At 40.6% G+C, this 15,706-nt stretch overlaps 1 long non-coding RNA gene across 3 annotated transcripts in view; it reads right to left on the bottom strand.

The window, feature by feature from the left end:
* Window positions 1-9,780: 9,780 nt before the first annotated feature.
* The window catches only part of LOC106084922 (uncharacterized), a 132,462-nt gene continuing 126,536 nt past the window's right edge, over window positions 9,781-15,706 (bottom strand). For all 3 annotated transcript variants that reach the window (XR_009397140.1, XR_001220886.2, XR_001220885.2), the window contains exon 3: window positions 9,781-9,942. This is a non-coding gene — a long non-coding RNA (uncharacterized LOC106084922). The remainder of the gene's footprint in view (window positions 9,943-15,706) is intronic.

The raw sequence follows: 15,706 nt of genomic DNA on the forward strand, positions 1-15,706 counted from the left end.
GGAGTCCTTACAAGTCGCAATTTTTGTCCGATTTGGCTAAAAAAATTCCGTGCTGTGTTCTGTTACGACTTCCAACCACTGTGCCAAATACGGTCCAAATCAGTCCATATCCAGATATAACTCTCATTTTAACCGGTTTCCCGACCATCCTCGTTCGGTACCTATAAGCTTTAAGCCCTTCAACTTTGTATAAATTTTTTGCAGAATCCATGTTGGTGGGTTCCCAAAATTCGGCCCGGCCGAACTTAGCATGCTTTTAGATCGCACAACAAATCGATTACTGGCTTAGGTGTGTGTCCATAGTGGCATGACTAATACCCTAATGGCCGCAGCCTCTTTTCAACCTACCTAACCATCTCAAAATTGCAGTTCGCAACTTTCGCAACTTTCTCCATTTTCGCCTCGGCTGTACAGGGCTTTGCAGAAGTTGATACCATCCACTTTGTCCTAAAGGGTGATTTTTTTGAGATTAGGATTTTCATGCATTAGTATTTGACAGATCACGTGGGATTTCAGACATGGTGTCAAAGAGAAAGATGCTCAGTATGCTTTGACATTTCATCATGAAAAGACTTACTAACGAGCAACGCTTGCAAATCATTGAATTTTATTACCAAAATCAGTGTTCGGTTCGAAATGTGTTCAAATTTTGACAAATTTTGTTCAGCGATGAGGCTCATTTCTGGTTGAATGGCTACGTAAATAAGCAAAATTGCCGCATTTGGAGTGAAGAGCAACCAGAAGCCGTTCAAGAACTGCCCATGCATCCCGAAAAATGCACTGTTTGGTGTGGTTTGTACGCTGGTGGACCGTATTTTTTTCAAAGATGCTGTTGGACGCAACGTTACGGTGAATGAACACATTTCGAACCGAACACTGATTTTGGTAATAAAATTCAATGATTTGCAAGCGTTGCTCGTTAGTAAGTCTATTCATGATGAAATGTCAAAGCATACTGAGCATCTTTCTCTTTGACACCATGTCTGAAATCCCACGTGATCTGTCAAATACTAATGCATGAAAATCCTAACCTCAAAAAAATCACCCTTTATATCCATTTACTGACAGACCCACTTGCTCTGACTCTATGCCGATGTTTTCAAAGGCTGCTAATAAAACTTCCGGTGACCGACTCATAATATCGATGTCGTCGACAAAGACGAGTAGTAATGTTTCGCATTAGCAGCGTGCCATGCCTTTTTGGAGGAACACCGTAGCGCAGAGGTTAGCATGTCCGCCTATGACGCTGAACGCCTGGGTTCGAATCCTGCGAGACCATCAGAAAAATGTTTCGGCGTTGGTTTTCCCCTCCTAATGCTGGCAACATTTGTGAGTTACTATTCCATGTTAAACTTCTCTCCAAAGTGGTGTCGCACTGCGGCACGCCGTTCGGACTCGGCTATAAAAGGGACGTCCATTATCATTGAGCTTAAACTTGAATCGGACTGCACTCATTGATATGTAAGAAGTTTGCCCCCTGTTCCTTAGTGGAATGTTCATGGGCAAAATTTGCAATTTGCAGCGTGCCATGCCTATTAACACCTGCATTTCGTATAATCTTCTTCAACAGGAAATTTATAACGGGGTAAGCTGTCTCCCAGTCTGACAACTTGTTGGGTATTGAATGGCTCGGTAAGTTATCCCACAGAGTAAATAAAATTTTGCAGGGATGCCAAACATAGACATGGCTTGAAATACCTTTGAATGTATAGAGCTGTCGAAGGCGGCTTTGTAGTCAACAAAGAGATGGTAGGTGTTGATTTGTTCTTCTCGGGTTTTTGTCCAGGTTCAGGCGCAATGTGAATATCTGATCTATGGTGGATTTATCAGGCCTTAAGCCTCATTGAAAGGGCCCAACTATTAGGTTGCCCAAAAAGTAATTGCGGATTTTTCATGTAGTCGGCGTTGACAAAAAAAGTATATTGGATTAAAGTTTATTCTAAGTTTTATTAAAAATGCATTTACTTTCTTTTAAAAAATCCGCAATTACTTTTTGGGCAACCCAATATTTCGTTGACTTTAGAATTAAATCTTTGACACAGTAAGCTCGTGAGTTTGATGGGGAGGAGACTTATTTCTCTACAGTTGTCATATACCAGTGACGGGCACATTACCACTGTTGAAAATACCAAACTGTCTATAATCAAACATGAACTAAATAAAATAGCTTCGAAAAAGAGACAGCCGAATAAAACCACACAAAGTTGTTTACTTTGGCATTGTGCTTCAATTCGATTTTCCTATGCCCGCGTGCAAAGAAGTTCATGTGCGAATATGTATGCTGCCCATCTATGGTATATACTGTCTTGTCAGTTTCTTGTGTACTGGATATGGTATGCAGAGATTCTAATTATCGGGTATACGTCCAGGTCGCACATAGTAGGCACTGTGGCGTGCCCTCTCCCACCTCATCCCTTATCCTATTGTCATAAGACCCCTTATTTATAAAACTGATCTTTTGATATGACTTATCCAACGCTTAAGAATCCGGTTCACCCGATAATGGTCTAAGGATTGCATGTAATACTAACTTACCACAAAAACTTCCATACTTCCCTTAAATACTTAAACGTCCATTTAAAACAGCCTTATCTCATTTCAAGTTTCAAGAACTATTTAATCGCATTTAAATTTGTCTCATATGTTGCAATTAGAAAGTTACCTCAAGCAAACATCACCTTGGACATGTTCATAAGTATTTCATAATCCTTTAAATTGCAATTATTAAAACTGCAAAGCAGTTCCTTTTTTGCACAAACAAACTAATTCATAGGTGTCCTACTACTGCAACTCATTGTGGATTTTCAGGAAATCCGTTTGTGGTTTTGACAGCTACCCCTTACTTTTCCAAGAAGATGAGAAGAAGATGAATTTTTGTAATTTTCAGACAAAAACAAGAAGAAGTGATTCAAAAACTAATTTGCTTTTGATTACAAACATTAATGCATAGACTTTTAGGCAAGTGTAGAAGAGAAGAAAAAGGGTATGTATGTATATTTCATGAATTTCCATCGCTCATGTTACTTTCCACTTTTTTGTACTTTTATTTTTCTTTATTCATATGAGCTGAGGCTGACTCACATACACAGTAGATGTCAAAAAAAGAACACAGTCTTTTCGGGGAATTACAATATGGGATTACATGGGGTCTGCTCAACTCCGCAAGGAAATGTGGCTACAACAGCATGGGATCTGCTCATATTGGGGGAAAAGCTATACACAAGCCTTTCAAATCAGATATTTAGATTAAATTTTAATAAATCAAACAATAATAAAAACAAGTAAAAGCGTACCAAGTTCTTGGGAACCCAAATGCTAAAAATGTATACAAAATAAATTTGCTTGAAGGGCAGGGAACATCGATGCGGTCAAGACCCCCGTTATGGGGCCTTAGAGGTGAAACAAACGGAATTACTGTATTAGTATACCCCATCCTATGGTATTGGGTATAAAAAACAAGTAAAAAGGCACGGTCGTGCCGAACTTTTGATACCCACCACCATGGATATATTGGGTTGCCCAAAAAGTAATTGCGGATTTTTTAAAAGAAAGTAAATGCATTTTTAATAAAGCTTAGAATGAACTTTAATCAAATATACTTTTTTTACACTTTTTTTCTAAAGCAAGCTTAAAGTAACAGCTGATAACTGACAGAAGAAAGAATGCAATCACAGAGTCACAAGCTGTAAAAAATTTGTCAACGCCGACTATATGAAAAATCCGCAATTACTTTTGGGGCAACCCAATATTTATTATTATTATTATAACACTACTATATCCATATAAATATCCATATATAGTCCAATCTTTTGTTTGCCCCTGTTGCTTAGTGGAATGTTCATGGGCAAATAAAAAAAAAACTTCCAAATTTGGCGCATGAACATTCCACTAAGAAACAGGGGCAAACTTCTCACATATCAATGAGTGCAGTTCGATTCAAGTTTTAAGCTCAATGATAAGGGACCTCCTTTTTATAGCAGAGTCCGAACGGCGTGCCGCAGAGCGACACCTCTTTGGAGAGAAGTTTTACATGGCATAGTACCTCACAAATGTTGCCAGCATTGGGAGGGAAAAACCACCGCTGAAAATTATTTCTGATGGTCTCGCCAGGATTCGAACACAGGCTTTCAGCGTCCTAGGCGGACATGCTAACCTCTTCGCTACGGTGGCCTCCGGAATGTTCATGGGCAAAACTGGCAAATGCGCCTGTTATAAGCCTAAGACCCAACTCGGCAGATCTTTATGTTCCGATCTGGGCCATTATCGGTTCAAATATGGGCCTAATAAAACTTACTGTTCTGAATTTCAACTAAATCCGGTAATAAATGCGACTGTTATAGACTTAAGACTCTAAATCGGCATATTGGTCTATATGGCAGCTATATGTAAATATGGTCCGATATACACCATTTTCGCGTCGGATGTCGGACCGCTAATGCAAATGCGCAAAATTCATGGTCTTTAGACCCTAAAGCCGAGGATCGCTCTTTATACACTAAATATATGCCGATCTGAACTACATTCGGGTTAGATTTTGGGAGTCTTGTTACAACTCATTGTTCCAAATTTAAGCAAAGTCGGGTTATAAATACGCCTGCTATAGGCTTAAGACCCAAAATCGGCAGATCGGTCTATATGGCAGCTTTATACAAATATTTTCCGATTTTATTCATTTTTGGTTTTGATGTGGGGGTCCTAATAAAACTCACTACGCCAACTTTCAGTGAAATCGGGTAATAAATGCGCCTGTTATAGGCTTAAGACCCTAAATCGTCAGATCGGTCTATATAGTAGTTATATCCAAATATAGTCCGATGTGGCCCATTCAATAATCTGTTCAAAATTTCAACCCAATATCTTATTTTTTTAAGACTGCAGCGTGGTTACAACAGACGGACAGACACACGGACATCGTTAGGTTAGGTAAGAGAGGCAGTCCTTCGATGTCGATGTGTTACAAACGGAATTACTAAATGAATGTGGGTATAAAAAACAAGTAAAACCGTGCCTAGTTCAACCGACCTGAACCTTATATACCCTTTGCCATGGATCGAAATTGTCAAGTTTTTCTCATTATAGGCAAACAAAGGGTAATGGATAAAAATTGCTACACTCAACTAAATGTGTAATTAAAAACAGCAAAAATGTTTGCTAAAACAGCAGTTTTTGTCTGCTGAAAAAAGGAAAGCAGACATTACTGCTGTTTCAACAAACATAAGTCTGCTGCAGTAACAAACATTTCGGTCAGGTTAATCAGCAAACCAAATCTGCTGTTTTAAGTACAAACATTTGCCGAAAAAAAATTGTGCTACTGTTTTATGTTTGCCTGGTACTTGTTTTGATTTTTAGAAATTTTGTTAGAAAAGATTATTTAAATTTGTGGAATATTACTGTAATCTACCTGATCCATGCAGAGGGAGAGAAGTCAAATCGGAAGACCGGTTTATATGGGAGCTATACCTAAATCTGAACCGATATGGCCCATTTGCAATCTCCAACGACCCACGTCAATAGTACGTATCTCTGCAAAATTTCAAGTGGCTAGTTTTATGGGTTCGACCGCTATCGTGATTTCGACACACGGACATGGCTAGATCGACTCGGAACGTCGAGACGATCAAGAATATATACATTTTGTTGGCTATCAGATCAATATCTCGAAGTGTTACAAACGGATTGACTATTGTAGATTAGTATATCCCCATCCTATGGTGGTGTGTATAAAAACACGACAGACGGACTATCAGCACAGAAAGGATATGCGGATAGACGGACATGGCATAGCTGAAACTGTAGGAATTTCTGAGTCGAACTATACGTTTAATCACAGCTAGAGTAGTGGTGCAGGATACATTTTGTGGTTTTGTAATAAATTCCATATTTTTTTGTTCTTTCCAGACGATCTCAATGATTGGAGATGCAAATGGAAATTTTAGATCGATCTCGTCATGTACGTCCGTCTGCCTGTGCATCCGTTCGTCCCTCCGTCTGTCGAAAGCACTCTAACTTTCGAAGGAGTAAAGAAAGACGCTAGGGGGAATAAATTGAAAACCAATTGGACAAAATTCGGAAGGCTACTCAGAAGAAGACTTGGGCAAGATAATTTAGATTGTCCAAGCATAGAAGACATTAACGAAAATGTCAACAGGATTACGACTGCACTGATGGGGTCCTTCGAAGACAGTTGTCCTCTTCGGGAAAGGAAATCAGCCCAAGAAAACCACTGGATGACCCGGGAGATTCGCAATATTGGGAAAGAGGTCCGTAGACTTTTTAAGAGAGCACGTCGTAAAAAAGCGAAAGTTTATTGGGAAGTGTATTACACACGGCTCAAGGAATACAATAAGATTAGTGCCTCCTGGAAGCTTTTCTGCGAACAGGTCGATAGCGTTAGGGCACGACACAGGGGGACATTTTATCGCCACTCCTATGGGTGACCACCATAAATGACCAATTACGGATGCTGATTGAAAAGGGATTTAAACTCTACAGCTACGCAGACGATTTTATAATGCTTCTAAGGGGTAAGGATGCGAACGAGCTATGTAGAAGGGCCAAAAGTGTTTTGCAAATGGCATATGACTGGGCTGGACCCAGAGTCTCAGTCAATGTTAACCCAGTTCAGTCAATGTTAACCCAGAGATGACTGAATATGGCTGTTCACGAGGAAGACGAAGGTGGGCCAATTTAACGCACCACTTTTCCCTCAATAAGACGATTTCGATATATGACAAGGTCATATACTTAGGTGTGATCTTGGATAGGAAACTGAATTATAAGTATCACATTCAGGAGCGTACTGAGAAGACTCACAGATGTTGGGCACTATGTAGGCGGGCCATAGGCTCTAAATGGGGCCTGAATCCGAGGATAGTCCACTGGCTCTACAGGAGCGTGAATAGACCAATACTTGCTTACGCCTCAGTAGTTTGGTGGACTGCTATGGAGAAAAAGTGCAACATAAGGACCATACATCATCAGAACATGTTGTTGTTGGCGGAGCGATAAGGACCACGTCCACTTGGGCACTAGGGACTATACTAGATATCCGACCCATTGACATACAAGTTAAGTTTGAGGCAGCCAATGCGGGTATGAGACTTAAGGCGATGGGAGAATGGATTGAGATGGAAGCAGGTCATACCATCGCGGTATAATCAAGGCGACGATGGGAAACCAGGAAGGAAGGGAAGAGGTTTCCGACCGGATACCTGAGATGAACCTTGAGGTCGAGTGCGAGGCACTGCTGCCATCGGCACAGTCTTGGATTGACGGAACCCTAGTATTGCCATCTGAAAGATCATGTTACACGGATGGATCAAAGCTAGAGGACAGAGTGAGCCTGGGGGTTTACATTGAGAGCCCAGCAACTGAGATCTGTTTTAGACTGCCTGACCATAATACGGTCCTGCAGGCGGAGATCACGGAATGCGTAAAGTGGTGTGGTGCTAACGCGAGGACGTCGTGTGTGAACATCTTTACCGACAGTAAAATTGCCATAAGGGTAATAACCCCCAGGACGGTATGGTCACGGACAATCTTGCAGTGTAAGAAGGAGATTAACGCCTTCTCTGAGGATGGCAAAATCTGCATCGTTTGGGTACCGGGCTATAACGGAGTAAGAGGGAAATGAAAGGGCAGACGATTTGACGGTGAAGGCCAGAGGACTGCCGCAAACCGAGTTAAGGGAGTGGGCAACGAATGCCCATGCAACATTGTGGAACAGCGAAACGGTCGGTAGGACGGCGAAAATCCTATAAGGGGATGCAGATCGTGAAAAGACGAGGATATTACTGAAAGGAGGCAAGAAGGAGGTCAGAATAGCTGTTGGTATCATAACGGGGCACATAGGACTACGAGCTCACATATGAAAAATCGGTGCGGCAAGTTATAGCATGTGTAGGGCATGCGGAGCATTTCCTTTATCATTGCCCGGCTTTCGCGTCCAACAGACGCGACACAATATCAGACATGAACCAACTTAGGGGAGTGGTATTGAAAACAATTAAGGATTTTGTAAGTAGCACGGAATTCCTAACTTAAAATTTTATTTTTAAAGGTTACTTTATATTGGGTTGCCCAAAAAGTAATTGCGGATTTTTTAAAAGAAAGTAAATGCATTTTTAATAAAACTTAGAATGAACTTTAATCAAATATACTTTTTTTACACTTTTTTTCTAAAGCAAGCTAAAAGTAACAGCTGATAAAAGACAGAAGAAAGAATGCAATTACAGAGTCACAAGCTGTGAAAAAATTTGTCAACGCCGACTATATGAAAAAACCGCAATTACTTTTTGGGCAATCCAATAGTTTTTAGAGCGCACAACAAGCCGATTACTGGCTTGGGTGTATGTCCATAGTGGCATGGGGAGGATTCATATCTGCACCCTCTTTTCAACCTAACCTAACCTTAAGCTAGGCGCTTGAAAATTTGCACCAATACTTTTAGTTAGTGTAGGTCAGTTGGGATTGTAAATGGGATAAATCGGTCTATGTTTTGGTATAGCCATATAAACCAATCTTGGGTCTTGACTTCTTGAGCATCTAGAGGGCGCAATTCATATCCGATTTGGCTGAAATTTTGCACGTGATGTTTCATTACTCCCAACAACTATGCTAAGTATGTTTCAAATCGGTTCATAACCTAATGTAAATGCAAATTTACCCATGAACATTCCACTAAGGAACAGGGGCACACTTCTCACATATCAATGAGTGCAGTCCGATTCAAGTTTAAGCTCAATGATAACGGCGTGCCGCAGTGCGACATCTCTTTGGAGAGAAGATTTACATGGCATAGTACCTCGCAAATGTTGCCAGCATTAGGAAGGGAAAACCACCGTTGAAAGTCTCGCCAGGATTCGAACCCAGGCATTCAGCATCATTGGCGGACATGCTAACTTCTGCGCTACGGTGGCGTCCATAACATGATATAGCTGCCATATAAACCGATCTCCCGATTAGACTTCTTGAGCTTCTAGAGGGCGCAATTCTTATCCGATTTGGCTAAAATTTGTCCCATATCGTTGAGATATGACTTGCAACAACTGTGACAAGTATGGTCCAAATCAGTGCATAACCTGATATAATAGTCTTCAAATAAACCGATCTCCTGATCTGACTTCCTGAGCCTCTAGAGGGCGCAATTCTTATCTGATTTGGCTGAAATTTTGCAAATGTCGTTTAGGTATGACTTCAAACAGCCAAGTATGACCTAAATCGGTTGTTAACCTGATAATACTGTCATATAAACCTATTTGACACTGGAGGGCGCAATTTTTAATCGATTTGCCTGAAATTTTGGAGATGGTGTTTTTCTATGACATCTAACAGACATGAAAAGTACGGTCCATATTGGTCTATACCCTGATGGAGACAAATGCGAGCCATGGTGGAGGGTATATAAGATTCGACACGGCCGAATTAAGCAGGCTTTTACTTTTTCTCTCCTTATTTGCTGTCGTGTCGTTCTGTGGTATATGTTTATCTATTTTTTCCATCGTCGACCAAATTTTCCACGAAAATAAATTTTCAAAGAAATGTTCTATGAAAACTAATTTGAAGTGAAAAATTTCATTAATTAAAATATTTGGGGAAAAAAGCTTGTTCATAATTATTAAAGTTTTAATAAGTTTAATTTTTTGGTCATTAAATCTAATTGAGAATCCTTTGCATGATTTAAAAAAAATAAGAATGTAAAAATTAAACATTCCACCCGAAGCCCATACAGTTTAATAACATATTTCCTCTCCCCACAATAATCAAATACCACTTACCTTTTGGTCTTGATTGCTATTCTTTTCCCCACAGCTGTTGACTGGTTTTCGGAGTACTTGTTAATGCCAGAACTTGTTTCCGGTTAGGTTTTTTTTGGGGGGGGGGTGTTCACTTTTTGCCTGATTTTCTTTGTGCCATACCACTTTAATTTCGAATGAGTTTATTCTGCAAAGAAAAACAAACCAGCCACAGATGTGGTCTTGTCATATTGTTGCCCAAAACACAAACAAATAATCATAGATGAGCATAGAAATGACAGGAAAAAGGATGCAGAGGTGGTAGAAGAACAAAAAAACAAAAAACAACAAAGGAGAAGAACATAAAAATACAAAAAGACACGATTTTTGAAAACAAAAATTATAACATTCCTTGTAGAAACCATATTGTCGTAATCCTTTCGTTTGTCATACTTTTGTGTTGTCTTGTTTTTGTTTGTGCTGCAATACAAGTGCGGGTGTACTTTTTCTACAGAGACTGTGAAGAGGAATCATTCCCCCACACACGCACACAAACACATCGTAGTGCTTGCATTTGAGGAAAGGAAACCCATATCTACACATTCATATACGCAGGAGCACGTAAACAAACTCTGAGGAAAATTACAAAAAGTAATTTTCAAAATATTTCACCAGAAATGATAAAACCCTAAGAGTTCGGTGCATATGCTTACAACCTAACTATTCACAGATCCTTTAATAATGAACCCTACATAGCAAAAGGTAGGCAATAGATGACTATTTTGTAAAATGCTAAAGAAATATCAAACCGGCGGTTAAAAAAATCCCGGAAATGAAATAGAATAAGAGAAAACATTCTAAGGGTGTACCAATACCATACTAGCGTACCAGAAGAGTTAACTTTGCGCCCTTGAGAATCTAACCAATGTAGAAACATTACCAATAGCATGTTCGATACTTTCAGAAAAAACACACCTTAATATTTCGACCCTTCTAAAAGATGCTACGAATTTGTGTTATGCATTTTTTATCAGCTGTAATGGACAGAGCAGAAAATTATATGTCGCAATCCAATAAACCACTCACCATTACCAAAAATTAATAAACATATCATACCTCATTCTGACACGTGGTTACGAGTACGTTCTATTGCCGTGGTACCCAGCATAGGGTCACATTGTCCTACAACAATCATAGACTATTTCCACAACGGTGGCAAACCTTAGCCTAGAACTCATCCCATGATTGCCTTTAGCTCCTTCTAACTGTGGCAGAATATACAAATGTCCATATGGTTGATATAAAAAGATATGTATAGTAGACTGAGGATATGGAAATAATGCCTTTCCCAGCAGCTGGTATCCGATGATGGTGGCCACGATTTGTCCTTCTTGGGTCTTTTCCAGGATTTGGCGCAGTGTGAATATCTGGTCCAGGGTAGATTTACCAGGTCTAAAGGCGCATTGATAGGGCCAAATTATCTCATAGACTTTAGGTTTTAATCTTTCACACAGTACGCTCGAGAGAACCTTGTATGCGATGGGGAGGATACTTATTCCTCTATACTTGGCACATTGCGTCTTGTCTCCTTTCTTGTGTACGGGTCATAGTATGCTGAGGTTCCAATCATCGGGTATGCGTTCTTCTAGCCAGATTTCGCAGATAAGCTGATGCATACGCTTTATCAGCGAGTCACCTCCGGTCTTAAATAGTTCAGCGGGTAATCCGTCGGCTCCTGCTGCCTTTTTGTTCTTTAGTCGGGTCACTGCTACTTGGACCTCATTCTGACTAGGAGGTAAACATTCTATACCATCATCAGGGGTTGGTTCTGCGGTATACTCTTCACCGCCAACGCCGGACACTAGCAGTTGGGTAAAATGTTCTTTCCATATCCTCAGCATGCTATCTGTGTCAGTTACCAGATGTCCTTCTTTGTCTCTGCAGGAGGATGTGCCTGTACCAAAGCCATCGATTTGATGTTTAATTCTTTGATAGAATTTCTGGACTGCATTCTGGCTCCTGTACATCTCAATTCGCTCACACTCACGTCTTTCCATTTCCTTTTTCTTTCTGCGGAATAGACGTTTCTCCTCTCTCCTTTTCTCCCGATACCTCTCCTTCATCTGGCGCGTTGCTAGTGATTGCAGTAGCAACTCTTGGTCGTACCATGGGTTTCTTGAAGGAAGCTTTCGGTAACCAAGTATGGATTTCGCGGCATTTGCCACTGCGCCATTATTTCATCGAAACAAGGAGTGCTTTCATCAAGCAGTTGGGTCAGTTGAGTGGAGTATGCTGTTGGCATTTGATGTGTTGCAGCTTTTCAATGTCGTACTTTCCTCACCATGTTTTAACGGGTGCGAACCTTTGCTGCAACAAGGTAATGATCCGAATTCGCTCCACGGATCGAATGCCTGGAACGAACACTGGATAAATGCATGGAACGAACACTGGATAAATGCCTTTGTGAATATTTTTATGTTTAAATCTGGTGCTACTAACTACCAAGTTTTTTGCAGCGGCGAATTCTATCAGCCTCAACCTATTACTGGACGTTATCTCGTGGAGGCTAAACTTTCCGACTGTTGGACCAAAAATGTCTTCCTTCCCTATCTTCGCATTAAAATCTCCCAGAACGATTTTAATATCATGGGCGGGGAAGCAATTATATTCTCTCTCTAGACGCTCGTAGAAAATATCCTTGGTCTGCTTGTCCTTTTCTTCCGTCGGGGCATGGGTACAAATAAGGCTGATGTTGAAGAATTTAGCTTTTATGCGGATTGTGGCTAGCCTCTCATCCACCGGAGTTAAGCTGGAGACAAGGTGTTTCAGTCTCCGACTAACCACAAATCCACAGCCAAATTCATGCCTCGTATTATGGCAGCTATATTATAGTTCGTCATCGTTTGGTGTTGTAATGACGCCATTCCCAGTCCAGCGCACTTCCTGTAAGGCGGTAATATCTGCCTTGTACTTCTCTAATACATCCGCCTGCACCTTTTCTATAAAGAGTGCGGAAATTCTAGGTGCAGATCCGCAAACCATGGTCCTTTTTTCGTTTGCGTGGGTCGTCAAGGTTAGGGGGTCCGTTTTTACTATTCCTTTGTTTCTCAAAGTAGTTCTCATAGTATTCCGGGGGCGGGTTACTGGCCCAGCGCCCCAACCGCATGGATTTTGCGGGATTGCATATATATCCCTCGTTGTGGCGAGCCGCTTGCCTCAAGATCCGACGCTCGCCTCCCCTAACCTGGGAACAGACGCTGATGTTTGCCATTGGTTACTTGAAGGCGCCAATAACTCGCCTTGTCATCTTGAATATCATTGGCACTCAGTATTTAATTAGGAGCCATTGCCACCAGACTGAGACTCTCCTCTCAAAAATCGCTGACTGCCCGCGGCCGCATTTGCAGCTACTCCGCATAAAAACGAAGCTTTCCACCAGAACAAGATCCACGTAGCAATAATCCGACTCAAAAAAATAAGGCAGCAGGAGCCTATGGGTTGCCGGCAGAACTGTTTAAGGCCAGAAGTGACACTCTGATAAGGCGTATGCATCAGCCCTATTGCGTAATTTGGCTAGAAAAACGCATACCCAAAGATTAGAACTACACAAGAAAGGTTATAATACAATAAATCTTCTCCCCATCGCATACAAGATACTTTGAGCGTACTGCGTACGCCTGAATCTAAAATCATCGAAATAATAGGGCCCTATCAGTGCGGCTTATAAATCAACCGTAGACCAGACATTTACGCTGGCCAAATCCTGGAAAAAGGAAACAAACCATCTCCTACCATCTTTTCGTTGACTACAAAGCCGCCTTTGATACGTTCAAATGTAATTTAAGCCATGTTTGAATTTGGTATACCTGCAAAACTGGTACGACTTTGTATGGTGACGCATGCTGATCTCCAAATTATTCAATACCAAACGAGGTTTTAGATAGGAAAATGCAGGTTTGAATAGGCATGGCACACTACTTACAAAAGAATATATACTACTTCCCTATGCCGACGACACAAATATTATGGGTCGATCACCGGAAGAAGCAATAGCAGCCTTTGAAAGTATCGAGGTAGAATTAACAAAATCGTGTCTGGCAATGAATAGAGATAAGACAAAGTGGATGGTATCAACTCTCACAAAGTCCTGTACACCCGAGCACATGAAGGAAATGGAGAAAGTTGGGAACTACAACTTTGAGATAGTAAGCAACTTTATCTACCTCGGCACCGCCGTGATGGAAACAAATGATACAGTTTTTGAAATAAAACAAAGGATAATATTGTCTAACAGATGCCACTATGGACCTCTCGACAGACGAAAATCATACTTTACAAGACACTGATACTACCCGTGCTGTCTATATGACAGCTATGCATACCAATCTCCAAATTAAACTTCTTAAGCTTGATATGCTTCCGTAATTGCTTAAATACAGTAGGTAGAAACAGTGGTTTAGATTTTTATATAGTCAGCTTGATATGCTTCTGTAATTGCTTAAATACAGTAGGTAGAAGCAGTGGTTTAGATTTTTATATAGTCAGCTACGCCAATTTTTTATCTTTCCTTACTTGTTAAGATTCCAGTTCAGCTCACTATCAAGTATTACACCAACAAACTTGGTTACTCCTTACTAATACAGTGCTTCCCCTCACAGTTTCCCCTCTTCGTTTTTTTTACAATTCGCATCTCCCTATAAGATTAGCGTCGACCTTTTGATGGGTTCACTCATCCACAATGACCCTTACTCTTCCAAGCCCCTAAAGATAAGTCGCCTGTCCTCTCATTTCTCCTTCCCTATGGCCCGGCACTAAAATGATGCCAATTGTACCTGCACCTAGAGATGTTCACACTCAAAGTCATCGCATTAACGCCATACCAACCCACACATTCCTTGATCGCCCGAATTTCCGGATGCATGACCGTCAGGCGGCCGGAAACAGATCTCAGTCCCTGGTTCTCCATGTAGAGCCCCAGACCGACTCTGTCCTTTAGGTTTGATCCATCCGTGATGGCAATACTATAGTTCCGATAAAACAAGTAAAAAAAAAATAAGTGTGGCCGTGCTGAACTTTGGATATCCACCACCTCGGGTTTATATGTAAAACACCTTTCGTTATAATCCGGTGAAAAATGCATAATGTATGGTCCCATAGCAGCTTTATCGGTATATGGTCCGATTTGGACCAAATTCTACACGGATATTGAGTGGTTTAATAAGCACAAATCGTTTTTCAATTTTGCAGTCTTTTTGGTAGCCATATCCAAATATAGACCGATATGAACCATATACAACACGGATGTCGAAAAGCCTAACATAAGTAATATTGTCAAATTTGAGCGAAATCGAATTATAAGTGTGTCTTTTATGGGGCCAAAACTTTAAATCGAGAGATCGGTCTATATGGCAGCTATATCCAAATCTTAACCGATCCTAACCAAATTGAAGAAGGATGTCGAAGGGCCTAACACAACTCACTGTCCCAAATTTCATCAAAATCGGATAATAAATGTAGCTTTTATGGGCCTAAAACCCTAAATCGGCGAATCGAATAAAATATGGGGGCTATATCAAGATATAGTCCCATATAGCCCATCTTCGAATTTAACCAGCTTATGGACAAAAAAAATAGAAACTGTGCAAAGTTTCAGCTCAATATCTCTATTTTTAAAGACTGTAGCGTGATTTCAAAAAACAGACGGACGGACATGGCTAGATGGTCTTAGATTTTTAAGCTGATCAAAAATGTATACACTTTATAGGGTTGAAAATGGATATTTCGATGTGTTGCAAACGGAATGACAAAATAAATATATCCCCATCCTTCGGTGTTGGGTATAAAAAATCTAATAACTAAATATTTAATTGTTCTCCATACCACTTCCCTAAGTCGGTTCAAGTCTGGTATTGGTAGTTAATGCCCTGATGGCCAGTTTACTTTCCGTAGAGATGTTCACACTCGACTTACTC

Source organism: Stomoxys calcitrans, chromosome 2 (assembly GCF_963082655.1).
Source record: "Stomoxys calcitrans chromosome 2, idStoCalc2.1, whole genome shotgun sequence".
Classification (NCBI taxonomy): Eukaryota; Metazoa; Arthropoda; class Insecta; order Diptera; family Muscidae; genus Stomoxys; species Stomoxys calcitrans.